Below are 22,808 nucleotides of genomic sequence, written 5' to 3'. Positions count from 1 at the left end.
AATAAAATCTTTTAAAAAAAATAGAAAAGAAAAAAAGTACTAGAAAAGAAGACTGGAAAAATAATAACCTAAATAGACCTCAAGCCCATCCTAGAGCACAGTGGTATAAAGAGTAGAGGGGATCCAACCCTCCCTTAGGGCAGACCTGCAACCACCTTCACTGTACTGTACTGAGCTATGGCTCTGTCAATACCAGTGTGGCATAAAGACGCCTTCCAGTCAACAGAGATGCCAAAAGCCACAACTCATGCCACATCCAGAGGGAAAACTAAGATGTATTGTCACTGCAGCAGGGAAATATATTTAAAAGAGAAATGCATACAGTATTGAGGACAGCTCAATAATGGGAAGGACATGCAGCTCTGGTATTCATGTTTCATATACAGCCACAGCACAAGAACAATTATCAACTAGCGGGGTTTTAAGTTCAGAAATATCTGCAAGGGATGCTTCCTCTGCTGTAGTTTTTTTAAATGAATTATTACATAAAAGCAACTGCTGGCAGATGCTTTTCTTATCTCATAATTACACTTTAAGCTTCACAAACTCCATAGAGAGACAAGAATCATCTAGAACTGTGGCCATGCTCTCATGGTTTCCTTTGCTTACAAGACCTCTTGTCTTGAATGCTCAGCCCATCCCCTGGTAAGCTCGGTTCATATAGCAAGGACTCTGCAAATCCTTCTCTAAGCACCTCCTTTCCTCACCTCAGAAAGACCAGACATTTCCTCCCAAGTTCCCACAGCGTCTCCTGCATATTTCTATCACCTCACATCAGGCTTATTCATCCACATCTTTACTAAGCCCCCAATCTGTGCCAGACATTATTCTAGGCAATGTTTCTGGAGTCTATATTCTTAAGGCTTATATTCTAGAGATGAACACAAGCAATACAAGTAAAATACAATATAATGCCAAGTAGTGACTAGTGCTATGAAGGCAAAGTAAAGAGGAGTACACTAAAAATATGTGTGTGTGTCAGCAAAACAGAAAGTGTGCTGGTCATCTTCTGAAGAGGCTGTTAATGCATCGTCCAAATGTAGTGAATAAATATTGATTAATTGGATAGATGAGTGGATGGATGGGTAGACAGAGAGACAAAGAGACGAATGAACAGATGGATGCGTTCGTGGGCATCCTGAATACCACAAAGGTATTTCAGAGAGTAGATCCTTAAAGAATGTGACATAATTCTCTTTCACTTGTGCATGCAAGGGCAACTGTCACAGTCTGTCATGACTACCATCACGTCATTGTCATGTATTTAGGTCAGTACCGACATCATCACCACACTTGTGTTCCTCCCCTACCAGAGACTCTGCTCCAAGTCAGCAGAGGAAGCTTCAAGCTTCCAGAGTATTCTTATTCTGGCTTCTGCACCTTTCCTCCCGAGGATCTTTCTGCCTGAAATGCTCTCTTTCCTCACATACCAAGCCAAAGTTCTTTTCCTTCAAGTCCGAGCTCAAGCTTTGTCTTCTCCCTTTCTGACAAAGATTGTGCTGCCACAAGAAGGTCCCTGTGGTCTATCTACCTCACAGCACTTTGCCTGTGGTCACACGTATCCCTCCCCAGCTGTCCTCAGGACAGTCTTCAGGACAGTCCATAAGGATCCCACCTCATCCTACCTAACCCTGTGTAGGCCCCTCCCATGTTGAGTCAGGGCTGTGAGACAGAATACAGCAGAGGTGATGGTGTTTGGTTTCTGAGACTAGGTCACAAAAGGCATTGCAGTTTCTGGTTTGGCCTCTTGGATCACTTGCTCTGGGGAAAGCCAGATACCATATTGTGAGGATCCTCAAGCAGTGCCATGGAGATGCCCCTGTGGAGAGGAACCAACTTCCCAGGCATGTGAATGAGCACCTCAGAAATGCATCCTCTTACCCCACTCAAGCCTTCAGATGACTGCAGTTCTGGCAAATATTTTGGGTTCGTGGTAGATCCTGAGCAGAACCAACCAAGCTGATCCTGAGTTCCTAATCCACAGAGACCATGAGAGATAAGTCATGTCTATCAGGGTTTCAAGCCACTAAATATTGTGTGATTTGTTACAAAGACACCAGCTAACAGCTGAGTTCTTTGAAGACTGGAATTATGTCTTTGTTTAGCACCTACGGCAATGCCTCACACAGAGCAGGAGTTCCAAAAGTGTTCAGTGGATCAATGAATGGTTTAAACACACACACACACACAAACACGCACGTGACATTTATTGAATCCTGATTATGTCAGGTACTGCCTGGGCACTTTATATCTGTTATCTTATTTAATCTTATGAAGGTACTTCCATTCCCATGTTAGCAATGAGAAAATTGAAGCACAAAGAAATTAAACAACTAGATCAAGACCACATAGGTGGCAGGAGTAGAGCCAGGATTTGAACCCAAGAATTCTAATTCAAGATATCAGTCTTAGCCATTGTGCTAAATTAATTTCTGGTGATCAGATACTTAGGGAAGAGAACCTATCGAATTCATCTCTGCATCCCTCACGGGACACAGGGCCTCAATAAATATGGAGTAAACGAATGAATGAGCGTGACCAGACATCCCATTCACACTCGATTACGAATCCTTTCAATAACTGACACAAATGATTTCTTACAGAGTCTTGATATTAACCAGCTCGTGTGTTCCTTCTGGATTAAAATCAAATTCTAAATATAAATTGAATTTCATTCTTGAAAGGCACTGTGAAATTTCACTGAACAACTGCTGTTACCCAATTTCTTGCTGATTCTCTCCCACTTACGGCCCCCACAGTTCTGCTGGCATTGTCTCCTCCACCAGCAACCACCCCTATCACAGAGGTTTGGGGACAAAACCAAGGAATCTAAGGAATGGTGCCCTCACCAGACACAGTCTTCCTTAGTTCCATCACCTCCACCCTCCCCATTGTCCCCAACCCAGCTGAGAATCACCAGGACTCGGGGTCTGGCTACCTTGCCTGCTTTGCTGCAGGAGGATTCAGGGCCTACTGCTTATCCCTGTATCTCCAGATTCACTCCTGGCAGGATCAAGAGTGACTCAGTCTTCCACCACTTATTGTGGGTCTGCTCTGAGCCGGGCACTGTGTGAGACAGGTACCTCCTGGAGTTCACGACCAAGGAGAGTAGGAAGAGAGAACACAGACAGCTGCAAAGCCGTGTGTGTGCATGTAAGAAAGACACCAGGTCCCTGGAGGACACTCGGAGGACACAGGGCCCACCATCCACACCCTGAATTCGTATTTGGAGCAAGTCTGAGGGTTGAGAATCTCTTCTTGGTGCACAGAGTAGTGTATTAATTAGTGAAATGTGTTATTTGACAGGCATAATTAGTACATCTTCTTTATAAGCTTCAACTTCATTTTAATATCAATACAGCTAGAAGCAAGGGCAATTCATTTTTTAATGAATTAGCTAGAACTACTAATACCTGCACATGGCAAAACATTCTAAGCGATACAAATAGACAATGAAAAGTCAGTCTCCTCCTCAGCCTTCAGACTTAAAGTCCCCCTCCCTCCCCAAAATAATCATTGTTGCCAATTGCTGGTACCTCTTTCCAGAAATATCACTGGCTTTATTAATAGACACATTTTTACAAGCGAGAATGCATAGTTCACTCATCTAGCCTTTCCTTCTCCATGTAATGACATATCTTAGAGTTCATTCTATAAGAGCATGTATAACTCCATCTTTTTAATGGCTGTATGGGATATTATTATATGAATATAACATAATGAATCCATCTTCTAAGGATGTTCAGTTAGATTGCCTCTAATGATTTGAAGCAGGTCAATGTTCTCTTTCACACTGAAAAGAACAATAAATAAACAGTATTTCATTCTATTGTGGCCGTTAATAAATAAATCACAGCTTTCCAAGATAAATTGATCTTGTTTATGTTCCTTTCTTTCTCTTTTCCTTTTTTTTTTTTTTTTAAAGAATTTATTTATTTGACTGGCAGAGATCACAAGTAGGCAGAGAGGCAGGCAGAGAGTAAGGGGGAAGCAGGCTCCTTGCTGAGCAGAGAGCCCGATGCGGGGCTCGATCCCAGGACCCTGAGATCATGACCTGAGCAGAAGGCAGAGGCTTTAACCCAATGAACCACCCAGGTGCCCCTCTTTTTATTTTCTGAGGCCATCTTTAACAGAAGGCTCATGACCTCAGGGAGCACTGATCTTAATTTCATATTTTACTAGGAACCCCATGGGTACAAAACTAAGAACTTAAGAGGCTCCCTTTCTGGGTACCATGTTGTTACCACAACAAAAATGAATTATCCACATATCCATGATCAGACCACTGATTTACAGTGCCTCTCTCAAACTGGTCCCAGCTCCATTTCCTCCTTTAAGAAATTGAGGAAATCAGCCATATTATAAATGACTTTTTCTCATCAAGAATAGAGATGTAACTTAAATATGTCATGGGGTTAATTACCTAAAGGGTCTTATACACTCTCCGGTGCTGTGAATAAAGATGCATTTCAATGTACTTGGCTTCCTTTTCAATTCTATGAATTTTAAGTACTAAAACCATCCTTCTGAGAAGGATCCATAAATTTCACCAGACTGCCAAAAGGGCCCATGGCTCCAAAAAAGGGTGAGACTCTCTGACTGCTAGTGAATTCCAGGCAACTGGGAGGTGCCAAGCAAAATCAACTACTTTAAGAAATGCAGCGTCTTCCCCATTCACTATTCACACCTCTGAAAATTTCCTGACATATTTCATTAACAGGAGCTGTTTCTAAATCAGGTAAAAGAGGTTCAATTAACCAAGCTCATTTACTGGGTTCTTGATTTGATAATTTAAGACATTTCTTAGAAAAAAATCCCACAAGATGGGATCAGGAGGGGGGCAAACCATAGGAGACTCTTAATTTCATGAAACAAACTGAGGGTTGCTGAGGGGTGGGGGGAGGGATAGAGTGGCTGGGTGATGGACACTGGGGAGGGTATGTGCTATGGTGAGTGCTGTGCAATGTGTAAGCCTGATGATTCACAGACCTGTACTCCTGGGGCAAATAATACATTATATGTTAATTTTTTAAAAAAGGAGGTCTTGTGATGTGATGAGCACTGGGTGTTACACACAACTGATAAATTATTGAACAGTACATCGAAAACTAAGTATGTACTATATAATGGCTAATTGAATTTAAATTTAAAAAAAAAATAGCTTGCTTTCAAATAGCATTGGACTCCCAAACAGATCCCTGGATGATCAGAGTCTCTTACATCGAATTTATTACCAGATGTGTTCATCATTTCTTCAAGAAAAAAAAATTTTTTTTCAGCTTTTCTTTTCTCTCCATGTTTCCGATTTTAAAAGGTAGGGATTTGCTGGAACACTTAAAGACACTAATTATTTGTTACTCCTTGACCTTTCTATATCCCCGATAAAAATGAGGCAAAATATTCTGTTAATAACATGACTTTACAGTGCAGCCTAATTGTAGGGAAGAGTTGTGTTCAGGCCTTGTATGATTGCTCTCACTTGTCCCTAAGAGTCATTTTCAGTCTCGTACATATCTTAACAAAGCACATAAGGACAACTGTTTTAGTGGGTATGGATGTTGTCTAACTCTGAACCCAAATTCAAGGGCTTCTCCACCAATCCCTTTTTCATTCCCCTGATAGTGGGTAGATCATCTTACAACACAGCGATGGAAGGATTAATAGAGTTGCAGGATCGAGTCCCTTACATGGGTCACTGTGAATATTTTAAAAGATGATGGTGTTCCCCACTATCTGAAATTATCTTGTGCATTTATTGATTTGTTTCTTTGCTCTATACCCCTGAAATGTAAGCTCTGTGAGAGATGGGATCTTACTGTCTTGCTCATTCACTACCATGTGGCAAACATCAAAAATACTGTCTAACACCTTTGTTTCTACAACAAGATGGGTGAAGAAGCCTCTTCTCATATAAATCAATTAAAGAAAGGGATATAATATATTCTTTAAAAATCTGGTTTAGGGGAGCCTGGGTGGCTCAGTCGGTTAAGCATCTGCCTTCAGCTCGAGTCATGATCCCAGGGTCCTGGGATTGAGCTCCATGTTGTCCCTGCTCAGTGGAGTCTGCTTCTTCCTTTCCCTCTGCCCCTCTGCCTGCTCAGACTCACATGCTCTCTGTCTCTCAAACAGATAAATAAAATCTTTTTAAAAAAAATCTGGTTTAACACATGGTTGAGGTTGCAATAAAGAGAAAGGGTTATAAATCAGAAACGAGAAGAAAGAGTGACTTTACTGTGTGACACGGAGCTAGCATTTACCCTGAGGACATCAGTTGACCAGGAGCCTGGGGCTTTACAAAGTGCTTTGTTTTGTGGACCTGAGGACAAAGCCTAGGGCTTGATCATGGTGACAGAGCAGATCAAGAGTACCCCTTTCCAAAATGTCACATTGCTCAAATGGAAACAACCTCAGAGAATGAGATGGGGAGTGGGAAGTGCACCAGAACCACGTCCTTTAAATGGAGACTTATTATCTATCCTAGCCTCCTTGAGGCAGGAAAAAAGTATCTTCTAAAAATGTCTAACCCAACGTGCGTGTGTGTGTGTGTGTGTGTGTGTGTGTGTATCTCACACTCATGCATTGTCCTCTGCTATCTTTTTATTTAGGTTGGGGTGTGGGGAGGCTATGGGTAGGGGGGAGGAGGGGCGGGACGGGTTCATTGTCTCTGAAGTGAGAGCTTCCTTTTGCTTTCTCTATTGCCTGAGAGCTTTGGGTCTGGAGGCCTGACCAGGCCGTGAGCTGCCCGAGTCTGAAAGCTGGAGATGGTGGGTGATTTCCAAGCCACCGTAGCCTTTTTGTCTCTGGGGAACTGCCTTCTTCAGAGGGAAGGAGGTGGGGGGCCGTGAATTGGTTGTTAGTTTCTGAGTTTTACCAAATAAAGTAGAGTCTAAGAAGAAAAAAAAAAAAAATGTCTAACCCAAAGCCCACACCATTCGTATATGTGTAGGGCCAGATTTCACGCTACCAGTGTGGCTTGGAAGAATAATAACAACCACCACTGAGCTGAAAATGTGATTAAAGTAGCCCTTGGTTGTCATTAAACTGTGGCGGGAACAAATGCAAATTCTTCTCTCTGGAGAAAGACATTTCAAACACAGGACTCTGGTAATTCCAATAGAAAAAGTTTCAAGGAACACGAGCTCACAATTAAAAAAAAAAAAAGAAAGAAAGAAAAGAAAAGAACCACTAGCAATGCCTGGGTGGCTCAGTTTGTTAACTGTCTGCCTTCAGCTCAGGTCATGATCCCAGAGTTCTGGGATCGAGTCCTGAGCCGGACTCTTTGCTCAGCGGGGAACCTGTTTCTCCCCCTGTCTGTCACCACCGCACACCAGCCCCCATCTGTGCTCTCTCTCACTGACAAATAAATAAATAAAATCTTTTTTTAAAAAGCCACTAAAAATAAGAGCAAGCAAGTTACTATGAGTAAGAATATCAGAAAAGTAGAGATACTGCAATGATTAGATAGAGAATATAAAATAATTAAGTTTAATATGTATAAAGAAATAATAGAGGTGATTAAAAATTTGATGAGGATAACTGAGTAAACAGCTTTTGAAAAGAGCCGAATAGAATTTCTAAAATAGAAAATATGATAATGAAAACCAAAAAACAGGTAAGTAGCATATTAGACACAGCCAAAGACAGAATGTATTAACCTTAAGACAGATTTGAGGAAATTACCCAGAATGCAGCCCGGAAAGATCATTCAAATACATTTTAAAAGCTGAGTAATATGAAGGACAAAGGGAGAAGGTTTAACGCATGTCTAATCAGATTTCTGGAAAGGAGATAAGTAAGATGATTGAGGTAAAAGTAATAGTCAAATAAATAAGGGCTAACAATTTGTTTAATTAATTACAGATGTGAATTCTCAGACTGAAGACAAAGTAGAATAAACAAAAAGAAATCAGTATCTAGACATCAAAAATTTCAACACTTAGTGAAACTGAAGAAATCAAAATGACGAAGAAGAGAGTAACAGCGGTCAGAGACGAGACAGATCACTGACAAAGACTGAGCGGACTTCTCTGCATCAAGAATGAAAGTAAAATGACATCTTCAGAGAGCTGAGATAAAATAACTGTCAGTCAGGAATAAACAAAACTGTCTCTCAAAACAAAGGTGAGGTAAAGACATTTCCAGGCAAACAGAAATGGACAGAGGTCATCACGAATACATCCTCACTAAAGGAATTTTAAAAGAATGTATAGCTAACCCTTGAACAACATGGGGGCTTTAGGGAGGCCGACCCTCCACACAGCTAAAAATCTGCATGTTTAATTTTTGACATCCCCAAAATTTAACTGAATTCTTAATATACTGAATTCTTAAATTCATACTGAATACTGAATTCTTAAAATAAGATACTGAATTCTTAAAATAAAACAAGCTAAAGAAAATGTTATTAAGAAGTTCATAAGGAAGGAAGAGGGGCACCTGGGTGGCTCTGTCGATTAAGCATCTGCCTTCAGCTCAGGTCATGGTCCCGGGGTCCTGGGATTCAGTCCTGAGTCAGGCTCCCTGCTCAGTGGGGAGTCTGCTTCTCCCTCTACAACTCCCCCAATTCCTCCATCCACCCCGCACTTGCTCATTTGTGCACCCTCACTCTCCAGCAAATAAATAATATCTTTTTTAAAAACCTGAAAACAGGCACACTAAAACCAAAAAAAAAAAAAAAAAAAAAAAATTGTAAGAAAGAGAAAATACATTTACAGCACTGTACTGTATTTATCAAAGAAAATCTGTGGGTAAGTAGACTTGCCCAGTTCAAACCCATGTTGTTCAAGGGTCAACTGTACCCAGAAAGAAGGAAAGTGATTCAGAAGGAAGATCTGAAATGGCAGAAGGAATAGTTAAGCAGTTAAGTGCAAAAGCTCATAGTTAGACAAATCTTCTCTTTTTGAGTTCACTGAGTTGGAGACTTGTTCAAACGATACTAGCAGAAAGAGGAGACTAGCTGGGGCTTATTACTCACAAATGAGTTAAACTGGACATGATTACCCAACTAAGAAACGTGGATATAACTTATTCTTTCATTTGCACGCAAAAATTCTCCATAATATAAGAGAATTCCACACACAAGTGAATTCAAACCCCTGGGGGTAAACACCAAAACTTAAATTTTCAAAGGAAAGTTTATTTCACCAAACCATGAGATTATTATTAGGCCCTTTCTTGTTAGATAATTTCCACCTTCTTTCTGGGACTTGTTATCTCACAAATGAACGACACAAGGTGACTGGGATTGCCCAGGCCCAGAAACTAAATCATCAAGATTTTCCTTCTCAGGATTAGAATCCATTTCAGATAATAGGGAGAGAAAGTGGAAGAGTCAGAAATGTACCAAATTCGGAAAGAAGGGCTGTGCGGAGATTTCTTTTCTTTCTTTTCTTTTCTTCTCTCTCTTTTTTTTTTTTTAGCTCTAAATCACTAACTGACCAGAGCATGTTCAAAAATGACCAGTTATCAGCATCTGATGGATCTGATGGGCCCGTGCAAAGTAAGAATCACCATTTCAAAGAGCCCCAAGGTTACATTTTAAGGGACCTTCAAATCCTTGCACTTTGATCGCAGAGATGCTGAAAGGGGAAAAGGGCAACAGAAGAACGCTTCTCACGCCGGAAATGGTGCTTTCAGGAGCTACAGTGAAGTACTGAGTGCCTTCCAACTAAACGTGGCAATCCACACACCTGGGCCTCGTGGCAACCCACACACCTGGGTCTCGGAGTGGCGTTTCTGGAACTGAAACCAGATAAAATACAGATAAGAAGATAAGATAAGAAGCTGGGATAAAAACCAGGAATGGGACCTTAAGTCTGTGCCTAAAATGGTGGCCAGCTTGACGGTTGCCAGTCGGTTTAGTAAAGCCAACGGAATGGGTAAACCACCCGCTTAACTGATTTTTCCCTCCAGAAATGACCAGGAATTTGATTCAACTAACAAAATTCTACTATCTCTCTTGAAATAGTGTAGCTCCTCCTAAAATGATCCACATGAACCAAATCTCTGTTCACCTCCCCCCTCAAAAAAAAATCAAGAAAGGAAAAAAGATCTGCTCAGTTGGACACCAACAGTTAGCCAACAGTGGAAACCCAGGGACAGAACAGCGCAGGGGAGAGCGGCCTGGACAGGGCTAAAGAGGGGCAAGCAGGTGGTAGTGGGCCAGCCAGACGGGCTGGGTTCAGACAAGGAATCCTCGATGCAAAGTGGGACCAGAAAAGAGGGCCCTTTATCCAGTCTGGGCATATCCAGGGAAGGTGGGGGACGGATGTTCTGTAATACAGTCAGATCTGGTCACTGTGGGTGCGGGAGCGAGGTGGGAAAGAGCAGGCAGGGTGACGGTCGTTAAAAACAAGCAGCTCAAGCCCAGTAAAGGCAGGCTTTACTGCAGGAGGTGGCGGGCGGGGGGATTTGTAGGCATCCCTCTTTATCAGGGGCTTACTATGGAGCACGCATGCACAAGCACTTCTCATACTTATGACCACCCTATGAGGCACAAAGTATAATTCCCATTTTACAAAGGAGGAAAGGGTCAGAGAGGAGCAGCAATGTACCTCTTTAGTAATTAGCAGTCACAATTCAAACCCAGAACTGTCTGGCTTCAACGCCGACAGCTGCTCTGACTCCCGACCTCCTGGTCCAGGGCCCCTCAGTCTCCTTCCGCCTGCACCCCCCTGATCATGCTGCTTCAGTACATACCATCTTCTCTTCCATCATCTCTTAACTCATTTATTCTTTTTTTTTTTTAAGATTTTATTCATTTATTTGACAGGCAGAGATCTCAAATAGGCAGAGAGAGAGAGAGGGAAACAGGCTCCCTGCTGAGCAGAGAGCCTGATGTGGGGCTCAATCCCAGGACCCTGGGATCCTGACCTGAGCGGAAGGCAGTGGCTTTAACCTACTGAGCCACCCAGGCGCCCCTCATTTATTCTTTTTTAATCTTGGCTAAGAGGAGGTAAAAGCCTTTTTTTCCATTCACATCCATTAAAGACCATCACCCCTGTGTAAATCCACTTAGTCAAGCTAATCCATTTTTTAAATACTATGCATATATGAGAGTGTTCTAAGAAGGTTGAAGTGCTTTCGCGAGGGAAGGTAGTGTTAGTAAAACAATCACTATCCTCATGCAAGCAGGCCCACTCCTCAGAGAAGCTTCTGGTACTGGCATACAACGGACACAAGTGACAATGCTGACAAGGTGAGACAGCTAGGATTACTGCACAGAGTGCCTGAGTCAACAATTCAGGTGCGGAACTGAAAGTGAACTTCTTTCCTTTCATCAGTGAAATGTCCAAGGCACAGACAATGACCCAGGGGGAGCTGAAGGACTCCAGGGAGGTGGGCCAGGTGTCAGGAGCCCCAGGGCTTACATCCCAGTTCTGCCTCTACCTGGTTGGCTGGACACTGAGGCCCGACACTGGACTCCACTTCCCTCCTCTCTGGCCCGTCCTCCCACATCTCAGTCGCCTCCCCTGAAAGGTACCAATTAGGAGTGAGCATTCAGGGAACCGGCCAGCCTGCCTCCATTTGGGTTCTGCATCCGTGATGACCAGTTGTACCGCTGGACAAGGAACCCAACCCCCCTCTCCATCCGTGTCCTCATCTCTACAACGGATCAACACAGTGATCCTGTGACAGTTCACTGTGTCAACTTGCCTGGGCCACAGGCGCCCAGATATTGGACTTGACATTATTCTGGGTGTGTCCATGACAGTGTTCCTGGATGAGATTAACAGTCGAATCATCAGACTGAATAAAAGAAGATTGCCCTCCCCAAGGTGGGGAGGCTTCATTCTCTCTGTTGTAGGCTTGAATAAAATAACAGGCTGCATAAGAAAGAAGTCACTCTCTGTCTGACTGCATTCGAGCAGGGACACTAGTCTTCTGCCTTTTAACTCAGACTCAGATGGGACCCAAACCATCAGCTCTCCTGGGTCTCTGGCTTGCTGATCCTGGACCATTCAGCCTCCATAAGCAGTTGAGCCATTTCCTTAACATAGTTTCTAGATATCATTATCTATATCAATATCTAGATAGGTGTGAGTATAGGAATGGGGAGATACATACATACACATCCTAGTAGTTCTGCCTCTCTGTAGAGACCAGACTACAAGACCTCCACATTACTTTAAAATTAAATTAGACAATACTCTTTGGACAAAACCTAGCATATCATAGGACCTCACTAAATATCATATTTGACCACTAGACACTGAACATCCCCATCCTATGAGTCTAATTAAAAGAACCATAAAATGTGTAAAAGCTAAAACGGTTTTTAAAAAGCTGCAGAGCAATAAAAATTTAGGTCACTCCATCTGCAACCACAAGCTTCTTCATTCTCCTTTCTGGAATAGATGTGTGATTTACAGAGATGCCGTAACTATGGTGACGTCTATGAAAACACTACCAAAACAAACAAACAACAACAACAAAAACAACCCTGACGCCGGGGTCTATATTTCATGCCCATTTGCTTCCTCACCTAAAGAAATGTTACTGCCGATTCCAAAAGCAAATGTCCATTCCATCCCTATTCAGGTGGCCTTGAATCTTGTGAACTTAATTAGAGCAAGTCACGACACTAAGCCTCAGACCCTCACACACCGGGTTAATTAACCAGATACAGCACAACTCTTGCCATGCAAATCAGAGAGCGCCCTGGAAAAGCCAAAAAGAAAGGGAACATCATTCTATGCCTAAGAAAGCAAGCCGAAATACACAAATCTTGGGCTTTTCCAAGTAACGTTCTCTTTTTCCAGTTTCCAGAAATAACACTGTTCTTCTTTGGGCCATTTCTAGGAAATAAAATATCAAGCCGCCATTTGCATTGTGGGTTGACATCATTCTTTCTATCTTTTCAAAATCAAAAGGTGCCACACAGATTATCAGAGCAACTTTCTTCTGAGAATGCTGATCACACAAGCTGCTTTGTTCTGAGTTATGTAGTGGCTTACAAATTAAATGCCCAAATGGGATCTTCTTTGTTGAAATCTACCTAACCACAAACTAGTCGAACTAATTGAAGACTCTTTCCAAGAATGCCCATATTATTGTTTCTGAGCTGAGATCATGGAAACAAGAGGAAAAGTACTTTGATTTCCATTTAGAACATATTCACACCTATTTTCAAAGACATCATTGAAGCTCAGTACTAATTACAAGTCACCATGAGGCAGGGTCAAGTGAAAGAGAGTTCCCCCGGTGCTACTTCAAAGGTTCATTCAACAGATCTTAATTGGCCCCCTCTGTTGTGAGCAGCATGGCGCAGGGTGTTTGGGTCTACAATGGCAAACCAAACAGAAAGAACCCTGGCCTTCTCAGAGCTGATTCTGACAGAGCCAAAGTAAGTCTGGTCCTAGAACATGACAGAGGCCACCTAAGCTGACCCTACAGGACGCTGACCTCCCAAAGGGCACAGCACAGACCATTTGGGGAATGGAGACAAAAGCAGAGAAAGAGCAGGCCTCAATGGTTGCAACAGCTCTAGGAGAAACTACTTCAAAGTTACACCACACTGGGTGTCTGGGTGGCTCAATGGGTTAAAGCCTCTGCCTTCGGCTCAGGTCCTGAGATCGAGCCCCACATCGGGCTCTCTGCTCAGCGGGAAGCCTGCTTCCTTCTCTCTCTCCCTCTCTGCCTACCTCTCTGCCTACTTATGATCTCTGTCTGTCAAATAAATAAATGATAAAATCTTTAGGGAAAAAAAGTTACATCACACTTTGCTTATAAGCATAAAACTGTGCAGAAATACTCAAATGTAAAACCACCTTTCAAAATCAAAGAAGAAGTAATTGGCCAGATCTTACCTAATGAGTTATCCAAGCATACCCTCAGGATAAATTCAGGCCTTTCGGATGTACATTTTTCCTACATGCTGAAATGCTTTATTAGTCAAGGGTAAGAGACAGGTTACATAACATTCACCGCCCCCATCACCCTAAATATGACTTACAAATAAAATATAATAAAAGTCTGTTCCAGCATTTCCCAAAAATACTTTGTGAAAAATAGGCTCTATGGGTTTAAAAAAAAAAAGAGTGGGTGAGGAAATATTGTGAAAATACCCTCTACTTACAGCTTTATAAAGGACATCTACATATATCAAAGTAGAAAACCCCAAGTATCTCTGTTTTTATATCCCGTATAGTTGTAAACAATGGGACTAAAGCAGTAAACAAACAAACAAACAAAAAAACCCACAAAATCCTGCTTTTGGGAAGCTGATATTCTAATAGGGGAAAGAAACCAGGCAATAAATAAGTACTTAGGGAAAAAATAAAGCAGAGGAAAGGAAATCAGAACAGGGAAGAGGACGTTACTATTTTATATAAGGTGGTCAACAGAGACTTCACTAACAAAGGGACATTTTGGGTCAAGATAGGAAGGGAGAAAGCCCTGTGGCTTTCAGGAGGAAGAGTAATCCAGGCCGAGTAATCCAGCCACAGAGCAGTATGTGCAAAGGCCTTGAGGCAGGAGGGTGTGCAGCCGTTTGAGGCACAGCAGAAATGCCAGCATTGGCTGGGGGGTATTGAGCAAGGTGGGGAGTGATAGACAAGATGAAAGAGGAAGCCAGGGCTACATCATACAGAGATTTTGGCTCAAACTTGGAGTGAAACAAGATGCAATTGGAGGCTTCCGAGTAGAGCTCTAACATGAGATCAAACTCACAATTTAACAGGATCTCACTGGCTGCTGTGTTTCATGCTGTCTAGATGGCGGCAAAGGGAGGGAGAGAAACACGGAGACCAGTTTGTAGGGTACTTCAAAATTCCGGCTGAAAAATGACGGTGAGACGTGATCAGAGTCTGGATATATTATGGAGGTAGAGCCAGGTGAAGGAGGTCAAAGAGAAGTCAAGGACAACCCCAAGATTTCTGGCCTGAACAGCTGGAAGGATGGGGTCACCCAGGGAAGTGGGGATAGAAAGATAGGTGTGAAAGCGGAGCTGTAAAAAAATTTAAAACTTAGAGGTTATGAAGATGAGGAGGGACCAGCAAAGAACACTGAAAACAGCTAAGAAAGAATGGGATCTGGGAAGACAAGTGAAGAAAGCACCTCAAGAAGGAAGAAGTGGTCCTCCCTTAAATGCTGCTGTGAGGACAATAAAATGAAGACTGAGAAGGGACCACTGGGCTTGACCAAGTGGGAGGCCATAGGTGACCTTGATAAGAATAACTTTGTGGAATGTAATGATCCAAAGGGGCACGTGCACCCAAATGTTTATAGCAGCAATGTCCACAATAGCCAAACTATAGAACCTAGATGTCCATCAACAGATGAATGGAATACTATGCAGCCATCAAAAGAAATGAAATCTTGCCATTTGCGACAACGTGGATGGAACTAAAGGGTATTATGATGAGCAAAATAAGTCAATCCAAGAAAGACAATTATCATATGATCTCCCTGATATGAGGAATTTGAGAGGCAACAAGGGGGGGTTGGGGGTAGGGAAGGGAAAAATGAAACAAGATGGGATCAGGAGGGAGACAAATCATAAGAGACTCTTGATCTCACAAAACAAACTGAGGGTTGCCAGAAGGAGGGGGGTAGGTAGAGGGGGGTGGGGTTATGGACATTGGGGAGGGTATGCACTATGGTGAGTGCTGTGAAATGTGTGAACCTGGCCATTCACAGACCTGTACCTCTGGGGCTAATAACACATTATATGTTAATAAAAATAAAAAATTATTAAAAAAAGAATAACTTTATGGGATGATAAAGACAAAAGCCTGATTAAAGTGGATTCAAGAGGGAATGGGAAACTCAAAAACAACAACAAACAACCCAGGGAAAAAATGGGCAAAGGACTTGAATAGACTTTTCTCCAAAGATACAGAAAATGGCCAACAAGCACATGAAAAGATGTTCAATGTCATTAGCCATTAGATAGATGCAAATTGAAACCACAATGAGGAAAAAAAACCATCATGAGATACCACCTCATATCTACTAGGGTGGCTATGGGAAGAAAACCAGGAAATATCCAATATTGATAAGGATGTAAGGAAACTGAAATGCTTGTACATTGCTGACGGTAATGTAAAATGGTCCAGCCACTTGGTCCAAACCATCAAAAAATTCAGCAGCGACTCAAAAATTGAAACACAGAACTACCATATGCCCCAGCAATTCCACTCCTAGGGATACACCCCGAAGCACAGAAAACAGATCCTCAAACAAATGCATGTACGTGAATGTTCACAGCAGCATATTCACAACAGCCAGATGGTAGAAACAAGCCAAGTGTCCGTCCATGAAGGAAGAGATAAACAAAAGGGGCCATATACATACAACGGGATCTTATGAAGCAGTAAAAGGTAAAGAAATTCTGCACATGGGCACAACATGCATGAACACTGAAAACGTTGTAAGCATATTGTATGAGCCCATTTTATAAAATACGCGAAACAGGTAACGCCAGACAGAAAACAGACGGGTGGTTGCTGGAGGCGAGGGGGAGGGGAGAGTAGAGGGGAAGCACATAACCAGCAAGGGGTGGGGGCACTTAGGGAATGACAGGAAGGCTTTGGAACTAGGTGAAGCTACATGGCACCATGAATGTACTAAATGCTACAGAACTGTATGTTTTAATATTAAAATGGTTTGTTTTATGTTAAGTGAATTTCACCTTAATTTTTTAAAAGAGCAAGGAGGGAAGAAAGGAACAGGAGATGGTTTGAAAGAAGTTTCTTCCAAGGAGGCTGGCTGGAAAGGGGAAGAGGTTCAGGGCTATGTGGTCAACGCAGGGCTTCTCTGACGTGCTAGATGGAGCGCATGCCCGTCCACACCTGGAGAGAGGGGACTGGAGGGGAAACTGCTGGCAGGAGGACCTTTGTCTCATGCACAAGAGGCAAAGATGCTTCATCCTTGCCAGGAGAGGAGGCAGGATTCGGGCAGCTTGGTCATGGCGGCCGTGGGGGGTTGTGGAAATTCTCTGTTGGAATAGGGCTTTCTTTAGGAGATGTGGGGATATTATAAGTGGGGAAAAGGTGACAAGCAGTTATCCCAGAGCGTGGGTGTGTGCCCGGATAGGGCAACTGGGCAGCACTGCTGGGAAGCTTGAACAACCCATTTAAAGATAATAGAAATAAACTGAACTAGTCAGCCTGGTTGTGTGGTTTTCTCCAAACGCACTCAGTTGCCTGGGGAAAGGTAGAGAGCTATTTGATGTATTTATCCCTAAGTTCCCCCAAAGATACCTGACCATACAAGCTTATTAATAGCCCCCAAGGAGCCTACATAAAAGTATATAACAGAGGATAGGAAAATACCAGTACCCCTAAATCCTCTTTTCTATCTAGTGCAAGCATAAATGATAAGGGGGGGGGGGGGTAGGTCCGGAGGCCCAGCAGGGGCTCGCAGGCATGATTAGACTGGCCAGAAGGGCACCTGGGAGGGAGAGCAGAATGGCTTGGCTGTCAGATTCTGAGCTTTGGAGTCAGATTCCCATTCCAGCTGAGTGACCTTGGGCAAATGAGTCTCTCTGAGACGTATCATAAAATGGGGGAACTATCACCTGCCTTCCAAAGATGTGATAAGGACTGATGATAAGCACTTAGCAGCTCAAGTTTCAAGCATATAACAGGCACCGATCTAAGGAGGTAACTATCATTATTAGCCAGTCAGATCTGCCAGATCAACTGGATGAAAGATGACGCCACCAGAACGCCGTCCACCCGGAGGCCCCGAACACCTGTGTGCTCGGAAGGTCTCTGGGGAACCTTGAACAATTAACACAACTCCCTTTCGATTTACAGTGAGGAACTTCACCAGTCCAGAGAGATCTTGACTGCTTTAGCTCAAGAGTACTTTGGTGTTTCTAGTTCGTAAGTTAATGAGCAGAAAAAAAACATGCTAAGCATGCTCCGCTTGCTAGAAAATGGTACACTTCACAAAGGCTGCCATGCACCCTGGTCTCATGTTTTTAACTTCTGGAAGAATTCTAGACTTCTAGAACATCACAAAACCAGTACAGAGGGTTCAGTACCCTTTCAGCCAGCTTCCTTCGAAGTTAACATCTTACATAATCATGATACAACTGCTGGAACCAGGAAAAGAACTCCGATAAATTATATTGATGACTTGACTTGACAGACCTTATGTGAATGCTGCCAGCTTTGCCTCTGATGTTCTTTTTCTCATGCGGCATCCAATCCTGGGTCCCACTCTGCATTTAGTTCTCAAGGCTTGTTAGCCCCTGCCAACCTGTGATGGGTCCTTGGTCTTTGCCTTTCACAGCTGAGACATTGGCTGAGAGAACTGGTCAGGTCTCTTGCATAATGTCCCCTGATCTGGGTATGTCTGATGTTTCCTCACTATGAGCGAGATTGGGCATTTTGAGTAAGAATCCCCCACAGAGGTTATTTCACTCTTCTCAGGGCATCAAAAGACGGGGCACATCACAAAAGAGTTGATACATCTCCTTCCTGGTGCTGTCACTCTCGATCTTTTGCTGATGGTGGTATTTGCCCGGTTTTGCACCCCTATCATATTTGATAACAGTGGAAAATAGAATCTCAACCTTTCTCCTGGTCGGAGTGGAAGTAAGCAGATGTTTCCATTCACATTCCAGTGTCTGTACACCAATGTAAATGTAATTGTAAATGTAATTGTACTTAGCACCCAAAAGGTTTACTTTCCTTTCTTTCTCTTGACTATATTGTAGGTTATTTTATCCCCAGATATGCTTAAAAGAGAAAAAGAAGAATTTTAGTTACACCCCAGCCACACCCAGAATCTCTTTACAACCTAAGTGTCCTCAAGTCTCACATGAGAATAACAATAGATCATCAACATCAAAATCATCATCAACATCAACATCAGCAACAAAGATCATCAACCTTGATCATCAACTACGCTCAAGTTTCTTTACATACATCCCCTCTCTTCTCAGAATTCCGAGGACACATGTTATTAGCTGCATTTGAGGAAAGGAGGAAAGCTCGGAGAGTTGAAGTACTTTGACTCCGGTCAAGGCGAATACAGTAGAGCGGGACCCCCAGCCCACCTGATGCTCAGGCTCCTGACATAGCACCTGCTGCAATATTAAGTCTGAACAGTGTGGCAGGAAAATAGCTTCCTGGGGCCCAGCCCCCACATGCTAACAGAGAGTATAACCCAATCATCGTGACAACCACTCTTCCCGAGGTGTGGACATGGTCTGGCCCTGGATATTCTCTTTTCTAATTTCACAACAGCTATGAGATGGGTAGTATGCACTCCCATTTCACAGAGATCAGAAAAAACAAATAACATGCTCAGGATCAAAAACCAAAACCCTGGCCTAAATCTGGTCGTGCCTCTAATTTACACAAAATATGCCACAAAGATATAATCAGCAAAATCCAAACTGAAAAATTCCATAAGCAAACAACTTGCCTTTTTTCCTCTTGCACTTTTATATATAATAAAGAGAGAGAGACATGATGGAGAACCTATAGATTAAAAGACACTTAAAAGGAATTTTTACAAATAGCAGATGTGGGGCTTACTGGATCCTTTTTCAAACAAACTGTAAAAGATAATAGAAAATGTATAACATTGGATTCTATTGATATTAAGAATTATTAATTTGTTCAAATGTGATAACGACATTTTAGTTGTGTTTTTAAAGTCTTTATCTGTTTCCTTTCAGTGGCAAGATGACGGTGTAAATTTCCAAGAAGAGGAAGTTTGTTGCTGATGGCACCTTCAGAGCTGAACTGAATGAGTTTCTCACTCAGGACATGGCTGAAAATGCTCACTCTGGAGTTGGGGTCCAAGGTATACTAACCAAGTCAGAAATCATCACCTTGGCTGGACCTTAAGGTACACTAAGACAGAAATTATCACATTGGCCACCAGGACACAGAACGTTCTTGGTGAGAAGGACCAGTGGATCTGAGAATCGACTGCTGTGGTTCAGAAGAGGTTTGGCTTCCTTAAGAGCACTGCAGAGCTCCACACTGAAAAGGAGGCCACAAGAGGTCTGTGTGCTATGGTCCAGGCCGAGCCTCTGTGGTACCAGCTCCTGGGAGGCCCTGCTGTGAGGTGGGGGTGGGGAGGCTGCAGTTCAGCATGGAGAGTAAGGTCAAAGGCCCTGAGGTCGTGGTGTCTGGGAAACTCCAAGGACAGAGGGCTGAATTCATGAAGTTTGTGGATGACTTGCTGATTCACAGTGGGGACCCTGAGAACTATTATGTTGACACTGCTGTATGCTGTGGGCTGCTCAGACAGGGTGTGCTGGGCATCAAAGTGAAGATTGTGCTTCCCTGGGATCCGAGTGCTAAGACTGGCCCTATGAGACCCTGTCCTGATCATGTGAGCATTATGGAGGAGACAGAGCCCACCACCCCCATCTCAGAACAGAAGGGTGGTAAGCCAGAGCCGCTGCCCAGCCACAGCAGGTACCCATGGTATAATGGGCTCTCCTTGGCGGCTGGATCTCGAGTCTGGATTTGCTCCATAATGATCTTTAATGAAACCTTTGCAAAAGAAAAAATTAAAATTTTAAAAATTAAAAAATAAAGGCCACCTTGGTGGCTCAGTCGGTTAAGTGTCTGATTCTTGATTTCAGCTCAGGTCTCCATGACAGGATTTTGAGTTCAAGCCCAGCACTGGGCTCCACGGTGGGCATGGAGCCAACTTAAAATAAATAAATAAATAATCCTTATCCTTTTAGAGATTCATATTGAAATATCTACGAATGAGGGGGGCCTGGGTGGGTCAGTTGGTTGTGCATCTAACTCTTGAATCTGGCTCAGGGCGTGATCTCGGAGTCATGAGATCGAGCACTGAATCAGGCTCCACGCTCAGAGGGAGCCTGTTTGAGGTTCTCTTCCCTCCCTCCCTCCCTCCCCCAACTCAAGCAGGCACTTGCTCTCTCTCTCAAAATAAATAAATAAACCTTGGAAGATCTATGAATGAAAGAATATAACATATTGCATTTTATTAAAAACTATATTGGGCAAGCGTAGAGGCTGTTACCATTGAAACAAACTGGATCAGGTCACAGTCACTGAAGCTGAGTGATGGGTAAATGGGGGCTTCATTATACTATTTTGGATCTTTTGTGTATTTTTAAAATTCTCCATTATAAAATATGACAAAAGAAAAAAAAATGCCCAAGATTGTGCAGATTGCAGATGAAGGGCAGAGTCAGGACTTGAACACAGGTGATCCAAATCCAAATGCCGATTTCCTCCCACTCTCACAATACTGAGATGAGTCGACTGTGTATTTATCTCATTTCAACGTTTATGCCTCAAAAGGAAATGCCACAACAGATCATTCTTATAAGCCTGGAGTTTCTTCAAAGAAAGCCACAGTACAAAGTGTGAGATACAGCTGTCAGAGAATCAAGTATTAGCAGGAAGATCCCTCCATACACCACGGTGACTCAGAAACACTTCCAAACCTGCATTTCGTCTGCTCTCCATCCAGAGCAAATCAGCAGAGAATGAGCCAACCAAGAGAACCAAGAGTCCCCTAATTGGCAAAGTTTTAAAATAGGCCTTCAGAACCAAGAAGAAGAGCTGTCTGTAAGAAACACAGAAAAAGTTCTCGTATGATCTAAATAATAAAGCATATGTAACACTTTAAATAGTGCTTTCAGATTCATTAAATCATCTTGGGCTCTCAGAAATTCCTTGAGATAAGTTAGAGTATATCATAAGACCCCTACCCTAAAAATGAAGCAAATGAGACATAAAGAGGTAAAGATTTGATACATGGACAGGGACTCAAAGTCACAATTTCATTCATTCATCATTCATTCATTCATTCATCAACTCGCTCTTTCATTCATTCAGCAAGCACGGACTCCCAGACTGCTTTCTATACTAAGTGCCTGGGATACAAAAATACAGGAGACCCGATGTCTCTGGGCTAGAGGAGCTTAGGATTTCCCCATACCCTTAGGACAGAGAGTTCTAGAGGACAGCCCTTCCCCCAGTCCCAACTCCCTCCCCTCCCCATTCTGAGTCCCACACACATCCAGGATTCTGCAGAAAGAGTGCTGGCTCTAGGGAGTTGTGTGCATTTAAAGCCTGAATGAAGATCATCACTTTCCTGGCTGAATCTCTTCTATTTGCCCTTCTCATCAGCATCCAAAGCAGGGTGTGTATTTCCACATGTAATAAATGACTAAAGCAGAAAAGGGATGGTTTCAACTTTACCCAAAGATAATTAAATCACATTTACATCACTCAACTAATATTTATTGAACATCCACTATAAGCCAGGTAGTGAGGGACCAATATGATGAATATAAGACAGTCTCAGCCATCCAAGAGCCTACAATCAATAGGGGCTCTAATCACCTACTTAACAGTATTAGGGGCAGCGCTGTTTTGTGTCATGTACCATTAAGTTTTTTTAATAACACTTAACAACTTTGAGAAGTCATAAGCTTTTCTTATTCCTTTTCTTGTTTTTCATGGCAATGTCCACTGACCTGCACCACACTATAGGCCACCTGTGCCATATACTATAAGTTCAACTCAGAAAGAGGAGGGGGCTTGGGGAGGAATGAAAATTTAATTAATTTAAAATTAATAAAAATTAATTACAATTGAGATATAAGGACTGACATCCCATTTTAAAGAGCTTATTTTAAAAGACAAGAAGAGTCCAGGGATCACTTGCAGCCAGGGTTCAAAGGACATATATTCTGAGGAAGATGGGAAGAATGAGGGAATTTTAGCAAGTGAGCCTATGTGGAAGGGCATTCCCCGTGGGGCTGTGGCCCAAGGAAAGTGACAAAGGGCCAAGGAAGGGGCAGAAAACACCCTAGCAACGAAGAATGTAATGCATTTGGGTAGAGC

At 42.7% G+C, this 22,808-nt stretch overlaps 1 protein-coding gene and 1 pseudogene across 4 annotated transcripts in view; one reads left to right on the top strand and one right to left on the bottom strand.

The window, feature by feature from the left end:
• KIAA1549L (KIAA1549 like) overlaps positions 1-22,808 on the bottom strand; it is a 248,277-nt gene that overhangs the window by 188,375 nt on the left and 37,094 nt on the right. The window lies entirely within an intron of this gene.
• Positions 20,062-20,478, top strand: LOC309873389 (small ribosomal subunit protein uS3 pseudogene; annotated as a pseudogene). The gene has a single exon. The product of its transcript is annotated as a small ribosomal subunit protein uS3 pseudogene (transcript).

The sequence above is a fragment of the Mustela nivalis genome (assembly GCF_964662115.1).
Source record: "Mustela nivalis genome assembly, chromosome: 9".
NCBI lineage: Eukaryota > Metazoa > Chordata > Mammalia > Carnivora > Mustelidae > Mustela > Mustela nivalis.
Note: the sequence above shows the minus strand (reverse complement) of the source record. Positions and strands in the feature narration are given on the sequence as shown.